The sequence below is a fragment of the Mirounga angustirostris genome, unplaced genomic scaffold (assembly GCF_029215605.1).
Source record: "Mirounga angustirostris isolate CCGP_5_RB_7025 unplaced genomic scaffold, mMirAng1.0.hap1 SCAF_9, whole genome shotgun sequence".
Classification (NCBI taxonomy): domain Eukaryota; kingdom Metazoa; phylum Chordata; class Mammalia; order Carnivora; family Phocidae; genus Mirounga; species Mirounga angustirostris.
The window spans coordinates 5508822-5530819 of NW_026991717.1; the positions used below are offsets into that span (position 1 = coordinate 5508822).

The window sequence follows — 21998 nt, forward strand, 5'->3', positions numbered from 1 at the left end:
CTAACATAATGGAGGTCTGCCCCAGGAGAGTGAGCACAGGGGCCAGAGTTCTGGGCTAGTGAGGGGCAGCTACAGACCCGTTTTCCACGCTCTGCCCACCAGCATCTTGCTAGGATAATCTAGGCTCCAGCTAGCCTAGTTTCCTTAAAAGTTATCATCCAAACCAGGACACTTGGTGAGAGTGAAAGGAAGTGCTGTTAGGAATTGTGCCGGGACAAAGCCTTCACGCGGGCTTGGTGGCAGAGCATGCCCGCTCCTTGGGCATAAACAGGGCCTGGCACGCAGAGACATATGGTCAGCCTGGGCATGAGGAACAGGATCTACAGGTGGTATTGCTCCGGGGCCAAGTGCAGGGGCTCTGGAATCAGAGACCTGGGTTCACACGCGTCCCCACCCATCCTGGCTGTGAAGCCGGCCAAGGCGGTGGTCTCAGTCTCCTCAGCTGGAAAACGGGGATGGCGAGACCCACCTCACGGGCTTGTGCCCACGCTATCAAGTGCTTCCTGTTACCTGTCCTGTTGGCTGTAATTCTTTTTATTAAACCGATCCTTTCTTCCTAGACTCCAGAAACACAACAAAAGGATTTGTTGAGAAGACCAAGCTCACGCTCTGAAGGGGGCACCGCACAGAGCTTTCTCAGCACATGGAGGGGTCCTGGCTGGGCCTCCACCCTCTCTCCCTAAGGCGCTGGTGTGACTCGCCGGTCCGGCCAGGGTGCAGGGGCCACCCTCAGCTCTTCCCCCGTTCCGGAGCCCCAGCACTGACCTCAGAGGATGCTTAGTCTTCTTTTTTTTTTATTTTTTAAGATTTTATTTACTTATTTGACAGAGAGAGACACAGAGAGAGAGGGAACACAAGCAGGGGGAGTGGGAAAGGGAGAAGCAGGCCTCCTGACCGAGCAGGGAGCCCGATGCAGGTCTTGATCCCAGGACTCCGGGACCATGACCTGAGCCGAAGGCAGACGCCCAACCGACTGAGCCACCCAGGCGCCCCGAGGATGCTTAGTCTTAAGCCTGACCTGGTAGGTCCCGACTCTTCCTCAGCCGGCTTTCACGGGGCCTTCATTTCCACTCAACGAGCCCTGCTCCTTGCCAGGGCCGGCCTTACTGATCGCAGGGGAGCCTTGCAGGCTGGAGTCTGCTCAGACCCCCGCCTCCCGGAAGCCAGGCCAGGGCAGCCCCAGCCCCCTGGCGATGCTCGCTGGATCCACGGGGCCATCAGATGTTCTCTCCAGGGAATTTGAGGCTTGAGGGGGAGAGACAGAGAGTCTGGGTGTCAATGAAATCGAGCCACATTCATGGCAGTGCCCTGGAGGGAAGGTTCCACCGAGGCCCATGAGCAGCCAGCATCCCGCCTGGTTACTCAGCTGTTCTCCGAGTTGGCATGCGGCCCCACTCACCTCCTCCTGAGCGCCCTGGAGTGAAGAGTCCCAAAGACTGCCCTTCTTGAGGAGCAGCGTGGGGATCGCTGCAGCTCCGTCGGGTCCCCAGCCTGGGTGGCTGTCCTGCCACCTGGGCTCCCCCTGCCGTCCCTGCCTTCCCTTACCCTTGTGGGTCAGGCGGTGGCGGCGGGAGCCGGCTAGACGCGGCACTTCCTGCTCCAGGTTCTGGAGCTAGCTGTCCCTGGCCCGGCTCTGGGGAATTCCCAGTGTCACACTGCCGCACGCCTCTCGCCACCTCGCTGGAAGGCCTGGCACTCTCGGCCCTGCAGAACGCTGACGAGGGATGCACAGAGGAGTTTCCTGCAGGCCTGGCGCGGGGATGACGCGTCTCACGGAGGGGCTTCCCGGAGGTTGATTTCTGAAACATATCGGACCCCCAAGTCCTTTTTGGTTGGGACCACCTTTGAGGCTGATGTTCGGCGGAACACGCTGAGGAGGACATGGAAGCAGGAAGGGATGGGCGACAGCAGGGTGCAGGGGAGACTTCGAAAAGACGCGGAGAGGATGAACCAAACACCGAGAAAGAGGGGCGCCCGGGTGGCTCAGTCCGTTAAGCATCCAGCTCCTGATTTCGGCTCAGGTCACGATCTCGGGGTCCCGGGATCGAGCCCTGTGTGGGGCTCTGTGCCGGGTGAGGAGCCTGCTTGAGATCCTCTCCCTCGCCCTCGGCCCCTCCCCCGGCCCCTCCCCCACGAGCGCTGTCACTGTCCGAAAAAAGCAAAACCAAACGAAGAAAGAGCACACGAGAAGGCACCCAGCGCTTCCGACACGCCTGTGGGCCCAGGCTCAAGGAAGCCTGAGACGCGCCTCTGACCGATCGTATTATTATGACGCCCGTTGACGACCAGCGTTGGTGTAAGTACGTGGCTGGCCACGAAGCCGCACCTGAACTTGAACGCGAAGCGGAGATGGGGCTGCCGGCCGTCCAGCAGCCCCGGCGTCCTCCGGCTGCCCTCACACAGCCTCGCGGCCCGGCCCGCCGCCCCGGGCGCAGCCCGCCAGCAGCCCCCGGCCCCGAAGTTGATTTTTTTTTTTTTTTCCCCTCTTCTCCAATTCAAAACGGTCTGCGTGGTCATCTGGTTTGTGTGAACGTGTGTGTGGCTTATTAAGATGTTTTTTGGTAAAATGATTATTTCCAGCTGACATGAGTCTAAACCCGAAAACATTTAAAATATATATATATATATATATTTTTTTTTTTTTTTTTTGAGTACAGTTGACACGCAAGAGAAAAATCAAGCTGACCCCCGCCAGACCCAGGACGAGAAGGACGTCGGAAGAGGCCGGAAGCGGCGGCGGCGGCCGGACGGCGTCAAGATGGCGGCGCGAGCGCCGGCCCCGCCGCGGCGCTGCGGCGCGACCCTCTCGACGCGACTGAGAAGATCCGTATTTTTTAAAGATATGTTATCTATTTATTTGAGAGAGACAGAGAGAGTGCCAGAGAGAGCGAGAGAGAGCACAAGCAGGGAGAAGCGGGCTCCCGGCTGAGAGGGACTCGAGCCCAGGGCCCCGGGGCCACGGCCTGAGCCGAAGGCAGACGCTTAACGGTCGGCGCCCCCCAGGCGCCCCGGGAGATGCGTATTTAAAGCCTCTGCCAGGGGACTGGAAACTGCAGACCGATATCCTTCAGTATCAGAGATTATGAGAACTAAAGGATGCTGGAAAGTGAAAGGCAAACAGGTGGGATTGAGCTGAAGGTAAAAACCGTAAGTGTTCCGAAAAGGATGCCGGGAAGACAGGGGGCGGGGGTGGGGGGTCAGGTCCGGGGAGCTGACCAGGCGACAGGTGCCGTGCGGCGCGGACTGGCTCCTGCCCCATCGACTGCACCCCGCAGCCGGTTGCAGATGCCTTTCACGGACAGCAGAGAGATAAGGACGAACTGGGGGGACGCAGGGCTCGTTTCCTTGGTAAACAATGAGCCCTTTATCAGTAGGATAAAGGCCGACACCCAGCTGAAAAACTGGGACCCAGATAGGATCAGGCAGTTCAGAGAGAATGAAATACAGAGAACGAATACCCATATGAAAAGGTTCTGGACCTCACTCATAATTAAAGAGATGCTCATTAAAACAAGGAGATACCTGTGGTTCACCATTAGCAAAATTTGAAAAGACTGCAGGGCTCAGGGCTAGCGAGGGTGCGGGCACACAGGCTGACGCGATGGAAACCAGCACAACCTTTCCGGAGGACAATTTGACATTAGCTAGCAAACGGAATTTAAGGGACTGGAAGAAAATATGATAAAATATATTTTTTATATTCTTGGGGTGGGGAAAACCTTCCTAAAGCAAGACACAAAATCTAGAAACCTTAAAGGGGAAAATGGACAGATTCGGCCTCAAAAATTTAAAACATCTGTAGCGCTAGAGACCGTATCAACGATAAAAGACAACAGGTGCAACATGCATAACGACCCTAAAATATAGAGAGGCCCTTCAAAGCAAATATAAAGCTTTATATTCCAATATATAAATGGTCGAAGGACAAGAACAGGCAACTCACAGGAGAATTCAAATGGCCGCTAGGTGAGAGGAACACGTAGGCTCACTAGGGATCGGAGAAATGCAGATTTAAAAATTGATAATACCTAGTATTGGCCAGAGGAAAGGGGGTGCTCCTGTATGCTGAGGTCATTGTGTGCTGGTAGAGTCTTTTGATGGGCCATTGGGAGAACCTACCAACATGTAAAATGTGCAGATAATCTTCCAGGAATCTATTCTTTGGAAAGACCTGCTCAACTGCACAGGGCTATGCGAACAAATACGCTCATCACAGGACTGTTTGTATTCGAGAAACACTGGAGATGATCTAAAGAATCAGAGGGTGGGAAGAGAAAGGCAGGTTCACTTTTTATATTTTCATATCTGAACTTTTTCTATTTAATATTTTTTGAATTGATGTCCCAGTTGGGGGAAATGCTGTGTGTCTGATTTTCGGGAAATTATCATGAGCTGAAATTCCAGCACCTCCTATCCCTAAACCCATTCATGTGTCCTTGAAATCAACCCAAACAAGCTCTCAGGCACAGCCAGAACAGAGAGGGGAAGCATCACTCAGAATGTGGGATCCATATGACCCAGCCCCTCCAAATGGGAAGAGAGGAAGAAGCGGATTCCCTTCACATAACCCCTTATCCCACCTAGCTGGGGAGGCTGATGTGAGGTCAGGATGTGACCATAACTGCGTGGAGGCAGAAGGCAGCTCCTGGCACTGGCCTGTGCCTGGTGCCTGTAGCTGGGCTGAGCACTCTGCCCAGCCCAGGAGAAGGAACCAGAACAACAGCCCAATCATCCAGCATCAGGTTCAGAATTGCTTCGAGTAGAGCGAGGAAGAGAACTCTTATCACCCCAAGTCATGGGGGCATCTACAGTGAGGTCACATAGCTCGGGAGCCCAGGAGAACAATCCAGGTATAGGAAGAGCCAACACGCTAGTCAAGCCGGGCAGGTGGCAGGTCTTTGCTCTGCTCTCTCCCAAACAGCATGGGTGACTCAGCCCTCCCGACAGTGCCCCTTTCTCTCTGCTTCCACCATTTGGTCTCATCTCACTCATGACTCCCCTCTATGTGATGACTCCTACTCAAGGCTGATAATCCAAATACCTAACAGCTACGAAAGCATAGGCCCCCACCAGGCAAAAGAGACACCAGCTGCGAACAATGGAGAGAGTTGGCAAATTACCCCTAAACTCACTGGCCTAGAACAACAAACACTTATGATCTCACCCACTTATGGGTCAGGATTTGAAACTGCTTAGCTGGGTGGTTCTGACTCAGGCCCTTTCTGGAAGTTGTGGTCAAGATGTCAGTTGGAGCTGTAGTCATTTGAAGGCTTGACCGGGGCTGGAGCATCTGCTTCTGAGCTGTCTCACAGGACTGTGGGCAGGAGGCTTCAGGGCCCCACCGTGGACCTCTCCATAGGGCTGCTTGAGCATCCTTACAACAGGGTGGCTGGCTTCCCCCGAGGGAGCGATCTAAGAGAGCAAGGCAGAGTCACACTGTCTTTTATGACCTACCCTCGAAAGTCACACACTGCCCTTTCTGCAGTATCCTGGTGGGTGCACAGATCAGCCATACTCTGTGTGGAAGGGATTGCACAAGGCTGTAAATACCAGGAGGTGAGGATCGGTGGGGGGCATTCTGGAGCCTGCTCCCTCTCTGAAATCCGCTAATGGATTTCCACCATCCTTAGAACAAAACCTGAATGCTTGCCCGTGGCCTGTGAGGCCTGGCATGACCTGGTCCTTGCCTCCTTCCCAGGCTCATCGTGTCCTTGGCCCACTTGCATTAACCTCCAGACCCAGCAACCTCCCCTCTGTCCCTCAACAACCCAAGCTCATCCTTCATATTTTACGCTCCCTCTGCCTAGAAGTCTCTTTACTAGATCTTTGCATGGTTGGTTCCTTCTTACCTTTCAGGTCTCAGTTCAATGGCACCTCCTCAGACAGGCTTCCCTGAGCACCTTATCAAAAATAACCCCACCCCTGGGGTGCCTGGGTGGCTCAGTCGTTAAGCGTCTGCCTTCGGCTCAGGTCATGATCCCAGGATCCTGGGATCGAGCCCCGCATCAGGCTCCCTGCTCGGTGGGAAGCCTGCTTCTCCCTCTCCCACTCCCCCTGCTTGTGTTCCTGCTCTCACTCTCTCTCTCTCTGTGAAATAAATAAATAAAATCTTTAAAAAAAAAAAAAAAAACCCACCCCTGCCTGGTTTTCTCTCGATCACCTTGAGTGGTTTCTTCCCCCACTATTACAAATTTGTAGATCCTGCATGAATGATACATAATTTTTGATTGGATGTATTTACAAACACAATCAGTACCGATGTCGTGCTGTCAATGCTGTCAGGCTATGTTTTTTCCTTTGTTTCCGTTAGAAAAACCTGTTCACATCACCCTGTGCTCGCTTCTTCCCAGCACAGCACTGACTTCTATCTGAAATGATCTTGTGTATTGGATTATTGCCCTTCTCCCTTCACGTGCCGATGAGAACTCTTGCTTATAGGCCACGGACTTCTTCCTAGCTAATTTAATCTGAAGAGGAATTTGTTAAAGGATAGTAAGCACCTCAAAAACTGCCAGGAAGGGCAGATAGCCAGGCTTGGGGGTCATTTGCGTGGATCAGTCCTTCCATGAGCCACATGCACATACCGCTGTTGCCCAGGTGGGCACTTGAAGCTGGAGACCCCCGTTGGGCTGCCTGCCGCTGCCGCCTCTGGCAGCCAGATGGATCTGCTGTATTCTCCAGAGAAGGTTCCTTGGCACCTGCTTCTCAGTGACCCTTAGCCTCGTGCAGGTGCACCTCATTGGTGGCATTTTGTGTCACATGCTCTGCTCCATCTGCAGTCGAGACTGGGAACTTAACCTGATTTCCACCATGGGGAGCTGTGAGTTCATAAGGTGGGGAATTCTCAAAACCAAGAAAGAGGGGCGCCTGGGTGGCTCAGTTGGTTAAGCGACTGCCTTCGGCTCGGGTCATGATCCCAGGGTCCTGGGATCGAGTCCAGCATCGGGCTCCCGGCTCAGCAGGGAGCCTGCTTCTCCCACTCCCCCTGCTTGTGTTCCTGCTCTCACTGTCTCTGTCTCTGTCAAATAAATAAATAAAATCTTTAAAAAAAAAAAACAAGAAAGAGTATTCCATGGTTTGGGGAGGCCAAAGTGAATTGATGACCTAGATCCTCCACAGTCTCCTTCACCTCATCATCAACTCTTCTTTCCCACTTAAAACTTACAAACAACAGCAAAACCCAATAGTGAGCCAAGAGCTGTTTCCCAAAAGGAAAATAGTTACTTGTGAAAAGAGTTCACAGCTTTGCTCGAAAACTTGAGGGCTTTCTGCCATTCTCTGACCATCTTGCTCATGTTTTTATTGCTTGCCTCTGGGTAGGTGCTGTGAGAACAGGGACCCTGTTTCTCTCTGTATCCTCAGTACCCGGAATGGCGCCTGGCACCTCCTGGGAGCCCATAGATGTTAAGTTAATGAACTGTGTACACGATGTCCCCTCCCACGTTGAGTAAGGCTGACCTGCAGAGATGACAGTGCGTGACTTTCAAACCTCAGCTCCTTTGGCTAACCGCCTTATTCTTTGGCTGTGCCCAATTTCAGGTTCCAGAGAGGAGGAATCCGATCGGTCATCTTGTCTATTTGTACCAAGCCATCGATTGTCAGGAGGGCCTATAAATTAGAGGCTCCGGGGAGAGATGTCTGCCGACATCAGCCCATCAGAAGGGACTGCGAGATCCCAAGATGTGTGTGAGGTGCTCACGTGTCTAGTACAGGGGGTCACATCTCATCTGAGGATGGCATTCTCATCTCTCCATGTAAGACATTGTGGCATCTAGTCAAAGTCCCTTACATTACCACAAATTTCTCTCCAGAACCACACCCACTTCGGAAAACTCCAGCTCAGCGTGTTTCCCTTCCAAGTGGGGACAGATGGCTCCTTCTCTGGTGGAGCACCAGGCAGAGCTGGATTGTCTTATGGGTCGTGTGGTATGGAGAGCACACGTGAGATGCTCGCAGTGTTAGAGGCACGGGGGGCCCGACCCACTGACAAAGCACGGATGCCCATCACACCTTCTTCCCGTTGCTCCCTGAGGGACACCTGCCGTGAGCCATGGAACGCGGGACCTCAGCCCTAAGTACGTTGTTCTCCCCTCCCCGCTTCTTTCTGTTTTCCTCTTTCTCTTCCCTCTCGAGCACATATGTATTATAAGGTTTGGTGATTTAAAAAAAAAAAAATCCACTTGCTCTTACTGGATTTACACATGAATTTCAAGAAGTCTGAATATAAGAGGAAGAAGATGAATCTGATCCCATGAGAAAGCCCCGAACACAGAAGTAAAAGGAGAAAGCAGTGAAATCTTGATAATCCTATTCTCTGAAATAGATCTCTCAGATGAAAGGAAAGAAGATTTTAGAAAACAGCTATTCCTATTGCTGGGGGGGATGAGCCAAGGACAGTGCAGGAGAGCTAGGGGCCCGTCACCTCAGCTTGTCACTGGAACCTCTGGTTAATAGGATTACAGGAGGTTGGATGATTAAACAGAAAAGAGACAAGAGAAACCTTTGTGGCATGTGGGAGAAATCACGGGTGAGAGGGAAGGAAAGCTGGGAGTGTGCCAGACCTCTAGGAGAAAATGTGAACATGCAGGGGGGACAGAAAAGTCCCTGAAATTTCAGAATAAATCAAGTGGAACAGAATCAATAATCAAAACGTGTTTATGTTTTCTCTCCCTCTTCCTCTTTCCTCCTCTTCCTCTTTCTCCTTCCCTTTCTCCCTCCCTCCTCCCTGCCCCCCTCACCTGCTGTCTGTCTGTCTGTCACATACACACACATACACACACACACAGGCAGAGAGTCTTGTCTGTTTTCTTCACAGCTGTCTCCCCAGAACTTAAAAAAGTGCTTCCTCCAGAAGCGCCTGGCTGACTCAGTCCATAGAGCATGTGACTCTTGATCTCCAGGTCCTGAGTTCAAACTCCATGTTGCGCCTAGAGCTTACTTTAAAAAAACAAACGGGTGCCTAGGTGGCTCAGTCGGTTAAGCATCTGCCTTCAGCTCAGGTCAGGATCTCTGGGTCCCGGGATTGAGCCCCACGTTGGGCTCCCTGCTCAGTAGGGAGCCTGCTTCTCCCTCTGAGTCTCTGCCTCTCCCCACTGCACCTTTGCTCTCTCTCGCTCTCAAATAAATAAATAAATAAATAAATAAAATCTTTTAAAAAACCAACCAAACAAAACCCAAAACAGTGCCTAGGTCACAGTAAGCCTTTAATATTTGTTAAATAAATGAGTGAAAGACTTTATAATGAACTGAGACAGGTCATGTTGCACTAATTAAAATGAGAAGCCCGCTAACCCTAAGATGCAACTCGGTGGGATCCCAAAACTTGATGGAAAAAAAATAAAGACTTCTCCTAAATTTTAAGCAGAAAACAGAAAGTTAAATAATTTTCTAAAATCTTGATAACCGAGACAGCTTTGAATTCCACAGGGCAACAGTCACAGCCTGAGACCATGGAGTGAAAACCACAGAGTCCTTGAGGGAATGCGAGGCCCCCAGGACTCCTGAAGCCTGGAAGACAATGGGAGGTGATCTCCAATGGGGCCGCAGAGAAGCAGAGAATCGGCCTCATGGGGCCTTTGGCGAAGGCAGAGGTTAAAGGCCACCTGCAGAGGGAGAGCACTTCCTCCCTCCACCAACACTTTGGGAGCACCCTCGAGCCCTGCCTGCCCTGTTCTTTCTCTCAGGCCTGGAGCCACAAGGGAAGGAAGACTGAATCAGCGCTCAGAGCAGGGTTGGCCTCGCTGCCAGGACGTTGTCAGGCCTGGCAGGGCAGCCTCGACCCTCCCCAGAGGTCCACTGGGGAGGTTGCCGCCCAACCCACTCCTGGCAGCTGCAGCTCTGGGACCCTGCAGGCCCCTTGGCCCCGGGTGGTGACCCACAGATGGTCTTCCCAGAACCTATGATCACGCTGTGCCCCGGGGTGGGCTCAGGCTGGGCACCCCTTCACCCCGGCAGAGTTGGGGCAGGGACGCTGGAGGCCGTGGAGAGCTTCGTGGTGATGAGGTCCTCAGAGTCCGGCCAGCGTGTCTGTGTTCATTATGATGTGGAACGGGCAGCCCGGTCCCTCTCCCGGATCCCCTGTGGCCCCCGCCCTCCAGAGCTCGGCTCCTGTGGACCTGGAAAAGCCTTCTGTCCTTCCGGGTAAGCCAGACCAGAGGCGAGCAGGCGCCTGCCGCCCCCCCCCGCCCCGCCAACCCCCAGCCTCAGCATGCCTGCAAGGCAGGAAAGGCAATGGAGAGAGCACCCCCGAAGCCCAGATCCTCAGCCCCCTGCTCTCCTTCCTTCCCCCCTATCCCCCCTGCAGCCACGTTCCGGCCACAGCACTCATGTGTACGCCTCTTGCCCATCCTTTCTAATGTGTTTGTTGAGTACCCACTGTGCGCCACAAGCCGGTGGGCAGACGTCTCAAAACGTGCCTTTGTGGGGTTTTTGACTCTGCAGAGGTGGTGACCAAGGCAGATCTCTACACAGAGCAATCGTTTCCGGCTCTCCGAGGCTCTGGAACACATCACCCCGCCCATACACAGTAAGAAAGTAAGCAGTACTTTTTGTACCTTGGGGACAAAAATAAAAACCCAGCCACTTAAGTGTTACTCTTGCAGCACCATTGTCTTAATGACTAGGGGAAAAAAAATACCATTGTCTGAACAAAGGGGCATATTTGGGGAGTTTTATTATACTGACTGACATGCTTAATTCCCAGGTCTCTGGGGGAAAGAACGCACCGAGTGTTCCCCTCACCCCCACCCCCACCCCCCCAAAAAAGGATAAAAATAGATTACCAGAACAGACGCAAAATAGCAGCCCCAGCTCCCTTCCATGGCAAGCACTGTCTGGTGACTGACTCACCCAGGGACTCTTCCGAAAGGGACATAGTCCCGTCCGTTAGGTTAAGAGGAAAGGATGATGCGCCTGCCGGTGGCGGGACCAGCTCGGGGATGCTGGCGGAGAGCAGCCAGGCCTGGGGACAGGGGGATGTGTGGGGAGCCAAGGCCAGTCTTCTGTCCCTTTGTCTTCTCTGTCTATGCGTCTGTCTCTGTCTTGCTGTCTCTCTGTCTCCTGGTCCCTGTAGGTGTCTGCCGGCTGGCCTCTCTCAGGACACGAGATCTGTCCTCTCTGCTTGCCCAGAGCATCTGCTTTTCCTCTCTCCCTCTCTTTTTTTTTTAAGATTTATTTATTTGACAGAGAGACACAGCGAGAGGGAACACAAGCAGGGGGAGTGGGAGAGGCAGAAGCAGGCTTCTCACAGAGCAGGGAGCCCGACGCGGGGCTCGATCCCAGGACCCTGGGACCACGACCTGAGCCGAAGGCAGACGCTTAACAACTGAGGCACCCAGGTGCCCCTCCTCTCTCCCTCTCTTTGCAGAGTGGCTTTCTCATCTCTGCTGAACCACGACGGTTCTTTTCATGACCCTAACAAGTTTGGTGCCTACACTAGCTGACCTGGTCTCCAGGTGTCCCGGGTCCGAATCCGTAGGATAGGGAGGGAGGTTGGCTCAGCCTCCGGAGCACTTCCTCTGGGCCAGCCCTCCCCACTGTCCTATGGTTCTGGGAGCATGCGTGCTGGGGCACGGGGCAGGGAACAGCAGGACCCCCTCTTGGGAACGGTGGTAGGTGTGAGAGTTCTCAGATACAGGGGCAAACCCTGGGGATACACCTCCAAAAAGTCTTCTATGTTACAAACCCCACAGAAGAGGTGTTCTTGGAAATCTCTGGGGCGGACCCCACATGTAATGCTCCCTTTTGCAGGTTTTATAAATATATACAAATTTCTAAGGCTCAAAAAAGACATGTTTCACATGTGACTGTGAAAAAAATAGTAAAATAGGTCCCCGTTCCACATGATTCGGGCTGAAAGCTTTTCTAAATGCATCTAGCTGCATTAGCATCTTCATGCAGCCTCTTCCTAATTTAAAGAGACTATAATTATATATCATGCATTGACATTGCTGAAAATCTGTGTAGAAACTTGGCCTGGGAAGGACCTACCCAAAACACGCAGCTTCCTTGATTTACAAATGGCCAGAATCACGTCTGAAAAAAAAGCCTACATCTTGTCCGAGACTGCTCTGGGAACAGTGCTTTTTCCTGTGCACCTTATCCAGACCTCCTCCTCCTCACCTCTCTGCAGAGGGCCGGGAAGGTACACGTGTAGCCAGGAAAAACCACTCAATAAACACAGCTTCTTAAATGTGGGGCCAGGACAGTCTGTACGTTTCAGGGAACACAGCCTGGGGCAGAGCCCCCAGCCTCTTCCAGCTCCTGAATGCCCAACAAACTGCAAAAGAGAGATGTCGGTGTTCGAGAAATGAAATACAGCAGAATTCTGCCATCCTGAATCACAGACTAATTGTTGTTCGAGTAGCTGTGTCTCATCCAAGGCATTTGGCGGTTCTCCCCTCGTTTCCTGGGCATTTCTGAAACCATGGTTTGTCTAGTTTCCAACTGTGCAAAGTCCCCGGGATGGGTAGGACCAGGTCTGCCCTCTTCACCCGAGCACAGAGGCTCTGAGTTGATCTGTTTCCATTATTTTCCTAATTTAATTTTGATTTGGTCAGTCGTACGATAAATATTGATTCAACAGCAGCAGTCCCCTGGTCCGGCCCCGCAAAGTTCACATTCTGAAGTTAGTTCTTTTGGTATTTACCTCCATAATCCTCAATGATGAGCTCCCATGATTGTTCATTGGTTTTTCCGTTTGAGCCATCCTGTCCTGATTCCCAACCTCCAGCTCTGGAAGAGGAAAAGGAAGCTCTTATCACGCCCCTCTCCCCCTGCACACTCCAACACCCACACTAAACACACCTTTTCCCCTCCCTCACCTTCCCAGGAGAATTCTAGCACAATTTTAATTTAATCAATAGTGTTTACATTATTCTGACTGCCGAAGATGCTATTAATGCCCACCCCCCATCATGGGGAGGGCACCTAACCCTAAGTTGGGGGTGGGGGGAGATTTCTGGAAGAAGTAAGAGACAAAAGTGGGAGTTGAAGAACAAGCCCGAGACAGCAAAGGGACGACGGGATGCTGGGGGCCTAACGTGGGCAGTGGGCCGGAGCAGGGGTTGAGGGGTCGGGGGGCAGTGGGACATGAGCTGGGATGCCAAGGGGAGTTGGGCGCAGAGCAGTGTCACGATCAGACTGCATTTGAGAACGAGGCCTGTGGCTGCCGTGTGAGCACAGATGGAAGGCGCAGGCCTGAAGCAGTTTCCCCAAGGAAGACATGGTGCAGGCCTGGACCCAGCAGTCTGGGAACCCCCAGGGCACCTGACCGGGTGGGGACACCGGTCATGGGAGCAGAGAGAAGGAGAAGCTGGCATCCAAGGGAGATGATGAACTCTGGTTTGGACACCCTGGGTCTGAGGTATCTGCGGGATGATATACAAAAAGGCATAAAGACTAATACAGAACGCTCACGTCCCATCACCAAGTGTAAGGAAAAGAAAACAAATATCACCAAGAGAGGCAAAGGCCCCAGAGCGTCCCTCTCTCACTGCATCCCCTCCCCCTGCCTCGAGGCCCCTGCTACCTTGAGTCTGGGGTGTATCCTTCCTGCACCCTCCACCACAGCAACCCACACAGGATGGCCTTGTGCAGTGAGTCTTGTGGGTGAAGGGGTTGCCTCTCAGCATTGCAGGAACAAGTAGGAAGAGAAATCATGGCAGCAACAAAAAAGACAGGAAAACTCTAGCAATCGAAATACAGCAATTGCATGGGGTGTCTGGCAGGCTCAGTCATAGGAGCATACAACTCTTAATCTCAGGGTTATGAGTTCGAGGCCCACGTTGGGTGTAGAAATTACTTAAAAATAAAATCTTAAAAAAAAAAGAGAGAGAAACATGCCTATTGCAGAGAGAGAGAGAGAGACCAGAAGCTCTCTGTCCCTGATACATCGGCTCTGACAGAGGAGTGACAAGTTTAGCGAGTGGCCATCTTAGGAGACAGAAGCCCAGGAGTGGACAACCCACGGGACAATGACAAAGTAACAGGGCCTGGACCAGGAAGGACCCCTCCCAGCTACCCGTGGTAAGGTTTCACCCAGGTCCAGGGGAGGAGGAGTTCCCAGTTCATACCAGACAGAGCGTTGTTTCCAGAGGTGGCCCAGTATCGTCTGGCTGGTCCAGTGCACTCAGCCCATTGCATGGTGAGGGCTCCGTGTTTCCTACAAGTCGATACTCAGATGGGTCTACCCACCAGGCTCACATTTGGCTCAGGAAAATCAAATACAAGCCCTATTGGATTGCCGGGCTCTCTTAGAGCACTTCCGAGGGGACAGATGAGTGAGAGGCTGTCGGTTGACATTTAACTACGGTTCCAAATTTATCAAATACCTCTGTGCAATATGTCCGAGCCAGCCTAGAGGTGGACCAGGCCCGGTGGCCAGAGGGACTGTGGGCCTGCCGTTTGTCCTGCCTGCTCTCTCCTCCTGCCCCACGCTGGGCACAGGCCACCTGCCTGCGTCGTGAAATCACTTGCCTGAGCTCCCATCAATGGTAGTTTTCTGTTCAAGACGTCTTTCTCCTCTCTTTGTTCTTTGTATGGGTCACATGGTATAGTAATCTGCTCGAACTGCCATAACAAAATACCATAGACCCAGCGGCTTAAACAACAGAAATGTATTTCTCCCAGGTCTGGAGGCTGGAAGTCCAAGATCAAGGTGCCAGCAAGGCAGGCTTCATTATGAGGTCTCTCCTGGCTTGTAGGTAGGGGGCTACTGTCTCGGTGGGCTCACAGGACCTCATCTTTTTTTTTTTTTTTAAAGATTTTATTTATTTATTTGAGACAGAGAGAATGAGAGAGAGCACATGAGAGGGGGGAGGGTCAGAGGGAGAAGCAGACTCCCTGCCGAGCAGGGAGCCCGATGCGGGACTTGATCCAGGGACTCCAAGATCATGACCTGAGCCGAAGGCAGTCGCTTAACCAACTGAGCCACCCAGGCGCCCCAAGGACCTCATCTTTGTGCACGGTGGGGAGGGGGAGGGGGAGGAGAGAGTGAGCTGTGGTGTCTTTTCTTCCTACAAGGACATCAGTTGTGTTAGATTAGGGCCCCACCGTTATGACTTCATTTAACCTAAATTACATCCTAAAGACCCTATCTCCAAATATAGTCACATGGGGGTTAGGATTTTAAGACATGCATTATGGAAGAACACAACCGAGTCCACTGCACATAGACACCCAACAACTGCTCATAATCTGGTCTGCAACTCCACAAAGAATAGAAAGAGTCAACTTTCTGAAAGTGTTAGAAATGTTCTCTGTGTGGTGGTTACACAGGTGTGTGTGTGTGTGCATAAATTATTCAAGGTATATGCTTAAGAATTGTATGCTTTGCTATATGTATGTTACACCTCAATAAAAAAATTTTTTAATGAACACTCAGAAAAGAAAAGAGAATCCAATTAAATCTCTGAGGCCTTTGGGAATGAAGAAGGTGGCCTGTGGTGTCCTTAGGCTAGGAATTGACACCAAGGCTTTAATGTGCAGCAATGGAAGCATCTTAGCTTTTATTGAGCATTTTGTTTTGTCAGGGTAGTTTTGGCTATAGGAAAGGGAAGTCTACTCACTGTGTCAAGTAGAAAGAGTTTTACATGAATCCAAAAGAGTCTGAAGAGCAAGACCTCACAAGGGACAGAAACTGGGTTACTCCCTCTTTGCTAACACAGTCTCTCTCTCAGTCTCTCTGTCTCTCTCTGTCTCTCCCTCTCTGACTCCTTCCGTCTCTTTCTGTCTCTCTCTGTCCCCATCTCTCTCTCTCTCTGTCTCTGTCTCCCTCTCAGTCTCCCCCTCTCTTCTGCAATTTCTGACTATGCCTGTGTATCTGCCCCACTTCAGTCTTTGGACCCATTTCCTCTCTTTTCTCATCATGGTTCCAATATGGCTGCCACAGCTGTTGGATCAGTATGAGTCTCCCTCCTCAGCTCCTAATCAACTATTCCTTCCCTTTGTGTCTCTTAGGTCAACCTCCCGAGAAGGGTTCCAGCACACCTTTTTGAGCCAGTGTCCCAATGTAAGTGAAAAGGCTGCCCTTGGGTCCAAACATCTGCAGCAAGAAGAAGGAGGTCATGTTGTACAGTTTGAAGTTACGTACGGGCCAGGTGCTGGGTTAGAATAACCCATTTTCAAAAGAGCTGTGGAGGAGAAGGCAATAAGAGATGACTTTCTCAAGAATGGTAAGTTTTAAGGATCTCCATATATATTTTCTTGTTATGTTTTTAGTTTGGGTCTCAAGGGAAAGCTGGTCGGAAACAGCGCATTGGGAAGTGTTCTCTCCTCTTCGGTTTTCTGGAAGTGTTTGTGGAGAACTGGCATTCTTTCTTCCTGAAAGGTTTGGTGAAATTCAACAGTAAAGCCATCTGGGCCCGGAGTTCTCTTCGTGTGAAAATTTCTTAGCTACAAATTCAATTTCTTTAATAAATATGGGGCTATTCAAGTTATCTGTTTCTTCCTGAGTTGGCTTTGGTAGTTGGAGTCTTTTGAGGGAATTGTCTGTATCGGGACACGTGGGTGGCTCAGTTGGTTAAGCGTCTGCCTTTGGCTCAGGTCATGATCTCCAGGTCTTGGGATCGAGCCCCACATCAGGCTCCCTGCTCAGTGGGAAGTCTGCTTCTCCCTCTGCCCCTCCCTCCTGCTCATGAGCGCACACGCGTGCACTCTCTCTCTCAAATAAATAAAAAATCTTTAAAAAAAAAACAACAGGAAATTGTCCATATCATCTAAGTTATTGATCTTATTGCTATAAAGTTCATAATATTGTCTTATTAGCCTTTTCACATGTGTACAATCTGTAGTGTTGTCCCCTCTCTCATTCTTGATATCGGTAAATTGTGTTTTCTCTATTTTTTCCTGGTCAGTTTGGCTAGAGGTTTATCAATTTCATTGATTTTCTCAAAGAACCAGCTTTTGGCTTCATTGATTTCCTTTATTGTTCTCTTTCCTATCTCGCTGATACCTTCTTTGATCTTTACGATTTCCTTTCATTTGCTTCTTTTGGATTTAATTTACTCACTGTTTTCTAGTTTCTTAAGGTCGAAGCTGGGGTCACCAATGTGAGAGCTGTCTTCTTTTCTAATGTAAGCATTTAGTGCTGTAAGAACGCAGGTCCCGGATAACAGCCCATGACTTGAGCACTGGGTCAAGTCTCATCTGAGGCCACTGGTTCTCACCTCTGGCTACACAGTAGAGCCACCAGGAAGCTTCTAAAAATACCCTTGCCTGGGCCCCACCTCAGGCCAATTAAGTCAAAATCTTTGGGAATGAGCTCCAGGATGAGTAGTTGTCAAAACCCAGCAGGTGGGTTTAAGGGTCAGCCAAGATGGTGAATCACCACCATCCTAGGCTAGTGTTTCTCAAACTGTCTGTAACAAAGGCAGTATTTTGGGTCTTTTTATTCACTTTTATATTCGTGTTATCTTATGATACTTTGTAACATATGACAAAAATGAACTGTATGGTTTCTAGAAGTTTCCCTGCTGAAAAGTGGTACTTCCATTGCCTCTTAAATCCAAGTGTTCTCATTATTCTTTATTATTATCAACAACAGAGGAAAGGAAGTTTGTACAAAGAGGATTATGCACATAGTCGTTTCAACAGTATAGTTGTATCTCACTGTGGAACAGTAACAGTTTGTGGACCATTCCGGTCCATGGACCATGCTTTGAGTAACACTGTCTAGATGGGGCGCCTGGGTGGCTCAGTTGGTTAAACGACTGCCTTCGGCTCAGGTCATGATCCTGGAGTCCCGGGATCGAATCCCGCATCGGGCTCCCTGCTCGGCGTGGAGTCTGCTTCTCCCTCTGACCCTCCTCCCTCTCATGTTCTCTGTCTCTCATTCTCTCTCTCGCAAATAAATAAAATCTTAAAAAAAAAACAACAACAACACTGTCTAGATGTCTTGATTATATGAGCCAGTAACTTCTTTTTATTGTTTAAACTTATTTGAGTTGGGTTTTTGGTTAGAAGAGGAAGATTCCAGCTGAAGTACCCTCCCACAGACATATCCATCTATTCTGCAGTCCCCTGTTAACACGTTTCTCTCTCTCTCCCACACAAGAGCTACAACCATCCCAGAGTAGTGTGCAGTCATGGTTTGTTTGATGATGACTATGTGATTACCGTGTACCTCATTCTGGCCCCCTTTCTGGAGCAGAGCCAAGATGATGTAAACTTCCTTCCCTCCATTGTGGATAATGCTAAAGAAAACTGAGAACACTTAAGTTTGAGAGGAAATGGAAGCACCATTTCTTTTTATTTTATAAAGGGAAACTCTAGAAGCCACAGGATAGCAGATATGGATTTCAGCATATTGGCATTTTTTGGACACTCAAATCATCCCACATGTGAGCAGAGAGAGCTCCTTTGGGTTGCCTCCTGTGTCCTTTAAATGCACCTCATGGTCTTTGATACCTTCCTTGCTTGACCGTTGCAGCCTTGGGATAGCCATTTCTCTGAAGTCCTGGCTCATTTCAGTGGAGAATGGTATTTAAAGACTAAGTTCTTGGGGCACCTGGGGGGCTCAGTCGGTTGAGCATCCAGCTTTTGACTTCCACTCAGGTCATGATCTCATGGTCCTGAGATTGAGCCCCACATTGGGCTCCACACTCAGCACGGAGTCTGCCTGTCTCTCTCTCTCTGCTCCCTTACCTGCTCGCCCACTCTCTAAAATTAAATAAAATCTTAAAAAAAAAAAAAAGACTAAGATCTAGGCAAGATATAGATGGTTGATCCTTGAAATAATGCAGGGGTTAGGGGCATCGACCCCTGCACTGTCAAAAATCCATGTAGAACTCTTGAGTCCCCCAAAACTTAACTGCTAATAGCCTCTGGATGACCAAAAGCCTTGCCGATAACTTAAACAGTCAATTAACACACATTTCATATGTTATATGTATTATATATTATTTTCTTATAATCAAGTAAGCTAGAGAAAAGAAAATATTATTAAGAAAATCATAAGGAAGAGAAAATACATTTACAGGACTGGACTGTATTTATTGAAAAAAATCTGTGTATCAGTGGGCCCACATAGTTCAAACCCATGTTGTTCAAGGGTCAACTGTGTATTTTTTAAACAGAGAAATTACATGATTTTTCAGAAGATCTGTTTGTTCGTTTTTTTTTTTCTTTAACCATAACTAGAGGCCTTTTTTTTTTTTCCCTAGGCAAAGAACTTTATTAACCTTGTTTCAAACTTTATTCCCAGACTTCTTCAGCTTAACTAGCTGCAAAGAATGAATTGTGTATAAGCAAAAACTGAAAAGAGCTGCAGTGTCCAAGGGGCTTGGGCTTAAAAATATTAGAGATCTAGATTTTATCAGATCCACGAACAAAATTTTAAAAAGCAGTCATAATATAAAATAGCAACTCCCAGTAACTTCTTCAAGTTTTCTGTTCTTCAGAAGTTGACTCAATTCAGTTTGCTTCATTCTTGGAAGCTTCATCAAAATTCTCCACAAGATCTGGAACTTCATCATCATCCTCCTCTCCGGTAGCAAGTGGTGCTTTTCCATCCACAGATTGTGTGGGCAGAGCTTCGGCCAGTCTTCTTCAACTAGTCAGACTGTCTGCACCAAGTTGGTTTAAGATCCTGGGTAGCATTTCTGTCAGCTGCTTTGTCTCAGCATGGCCTGTGATGGGGAAAGTGTTCGCTGCCAGTGATGCCTGAACTTTGGGGTTGTTAAAGTGGAATCACTGTTCCTTGGTTTGTGAACATATTCACTTCTTCAATACCAGAGATATTGTTTACCCCTAACTTCTTTAAGGAGAACTGAAGTTTTTTATCATCTGCTGTAGCCGTTCTATGAACCACCTTCTTCTTTCGGCGAGCAGTTCCTTTCCCACCAATGCGCACTTGTGCTTGCAGTTTGGCGAGTTTCTCCTGGTTCATGATCGTTTCTTTCATCTTGTTGGAGCGGAAATGGGACCGCGCGGGGGAATAGGGTTGTCTCCCTCAGGGGGTCTCGGGCGGACCAGCTGAGATTAGGAACACACACGCAGGGACACAAGATGGCAGCTAGGGGCTAGAGGCCTTTTCTTTAAGTCAGTTAATGACCTGAAACCATCGAGTCGCTTGGGATTAAGGAAGGGTTGGTTTGGATTAGAGCGGTTTCTCAACCTTAGCACTGTTGACATCTGGGGCCGGAAAATTCTTTGTTGTGGAGACTGTCCTGTGCTCTGTAGGATGTTCAGCAGCCTCCCTGCCCTCTACACACTCCATTCGAGTAGCCCCCTTCCAGCCGTGACAGCCAGAAATGCCTCCAGACATTGCCAGATGCCCCTTGGAATGCCAAAATCATCCCCTATTCAGAACCACCAGATAGGCTCTGGAATTCTACGGGAAGCGTCTTGGACCAACTAGAGAAAACCTGGGCCCTGATGGGCCACTTATGGCAAGCTTCCTTGCCTCTCCTTCCCCCGTGGGTCTAGTCAGGGTAATGGCTACAGGGTAAAACAACACATTATGGGAAGCCATCTGACCCGCAAGGAGTCATCAGCGCGAAAGTGAGGATCAGCCATTACGTCACGGGCGGCCCCACACCGAAGCCACATGTCACTTTTTGCTCACTTTGCTGAGCCCATGCAGCATCTGACTGAACCGGCTCAAGGCCCGAAGATTGCTCAAACTCTCTGTGCTCCCACGAGGCTCCTTTTCATGTTAGCCCTGTTTCAGAGCTCTCGTTTTACTGTCACCAAGAGAAAGTCCCACTTAATTCATACCAGATGCTGAGTGAGTCGTCGTGAATCAATACAACATCATCCAAAAACCACCGACATGAGTCATAAGGACAAACAGGGCTTTTTTCTCTCTGCAAAACAGTGACTAAAATAGTGTTTTTCCCTTTGAGAAAAAAAAATTATTTTACGCGGTTAAGAACAGGCTTAGAGCCCCACTTTGCGTAACCCATGTGTCAGTGGGTCTGAAAGGGGTGAGCACATGTCCTCCCTCGAGACTGTGTGAGGCCTGCAGCTGCAGGAGGGGAGTCTAGACTGGGGGTCCAGCGACCCCCTGATGCTGTTTTGCAGCTCTGTTTCCATCCGAGACTCAGAGCATAGGAATCTCCATTGGGAAGGAAGGGCCTCTGGGGAGCTTGTGGAGGGCCTTCCAGGAAATGAGCATCCAGACCTCTCTCCCGTGAGCCTGCCTCTATTTCCCCGGATTCTAGTCTATGGGCGTTGGAACCGGTGTCTATCCTCTCTGCGGGCTGAGGACACTGGGCCCCCCAGGCACTCTCTCCTGGGACTCTGATCCTTGAATGGAAGGAGGAAAAAGCTGGGAACAGGTGAGGGCTGACCCGTCCTTGTAGCAGCTGGATGAGACTGTCAGTCAGTTTCCGCTTCTGGGTCCCCAAGGCCTCCCTGGTTTCTGTCCTTTTCCGAGTAGGTTCTTCACCTTTCCCCCTCACTTCATGAGGACTGTGTCCTTGCAGGGAACTCGCCCTGGTCGGGGCCAGTGTCTGTTCCTCACCATACAGCACCAAGGCCTTCTGTGAAAGCCGCCTCCCGCCGAGAGCATGTGGGGCTAGAACCACGCTCAGTGACATTTACGGGGTGCAAGTTAGGAAGTCTCCCCTCTGTAAGGTGAAGTGGGAGCCATCGAGGCGGAAACCTCCCTACACTTACTGCATCATGCCCGGCCGAGGACCTGGCCCTGGATGTGGGCCAGTGGGGGATGGCGGCAAGGGACTGAGGCCTTCAGCAACAAGAGAAAATGAGCCTGTTATCAGGGAGGACCCCAGTGCCACTCTGGGTTCCCGCCATGCTGTGCTGGGGGCCTGGGTGCTCGGGCTCAGCTATGGAGCCCCTGGAGAGGCCTGCCCCTGGGGGCCCCCCGGGAATCTGTCCTGACTCTGCCTCTGGACCCTCCATCTTATTCCAGTTCCCCCGTTGCTCTCTCTTGCCTGTTGTCTGACAACCCTACTGTGCATCACCTAGCTCTCCCCCTCCTAAAACGACTCTCTCAATTATCCATTCTTTCCAATCTCCGTGGCCTTCCCATCCCC

General features: G+C 50.4%; 1 long non-coding RNA gene and 1 pseudogene across 2 annotated transcripts; one reads left to right on the plus strand and one right to left on the minus strand.

The window, feature by feature from the left end:
* Window positions 1-296: 296 nt before the first annotated feature.
* LOC135361525 (uncharacterized) lies at window positions 297-16939 on the plus strand. Of its 2 annotated transcripts, XR_010404827.1 has the most exons (4): window positions 297-8075; window positions 9427-10140; window positions 10441-10533; window positions 15958-16939. It is a non-coding gene; the product is annotated as an uncharacterized LOC135361525 (long non-coding RNA). The 2 variants fall into 2 exon arrangements; XR_010404826.1 differs by lacking the exon at window positions 15958-16939 and having other exon boundaries at window positions 10441-11801.
* A 2195-nt stretch (window positions 16940-19134) lies between these two features.
* LOC135361524 (transcription factor BTF3-like) lies at window positions 19135-20433 on the minus strand (annotated as a pseudogene).
* Window positions 20434-21998: the final 1565 nt, after the last annotated feature.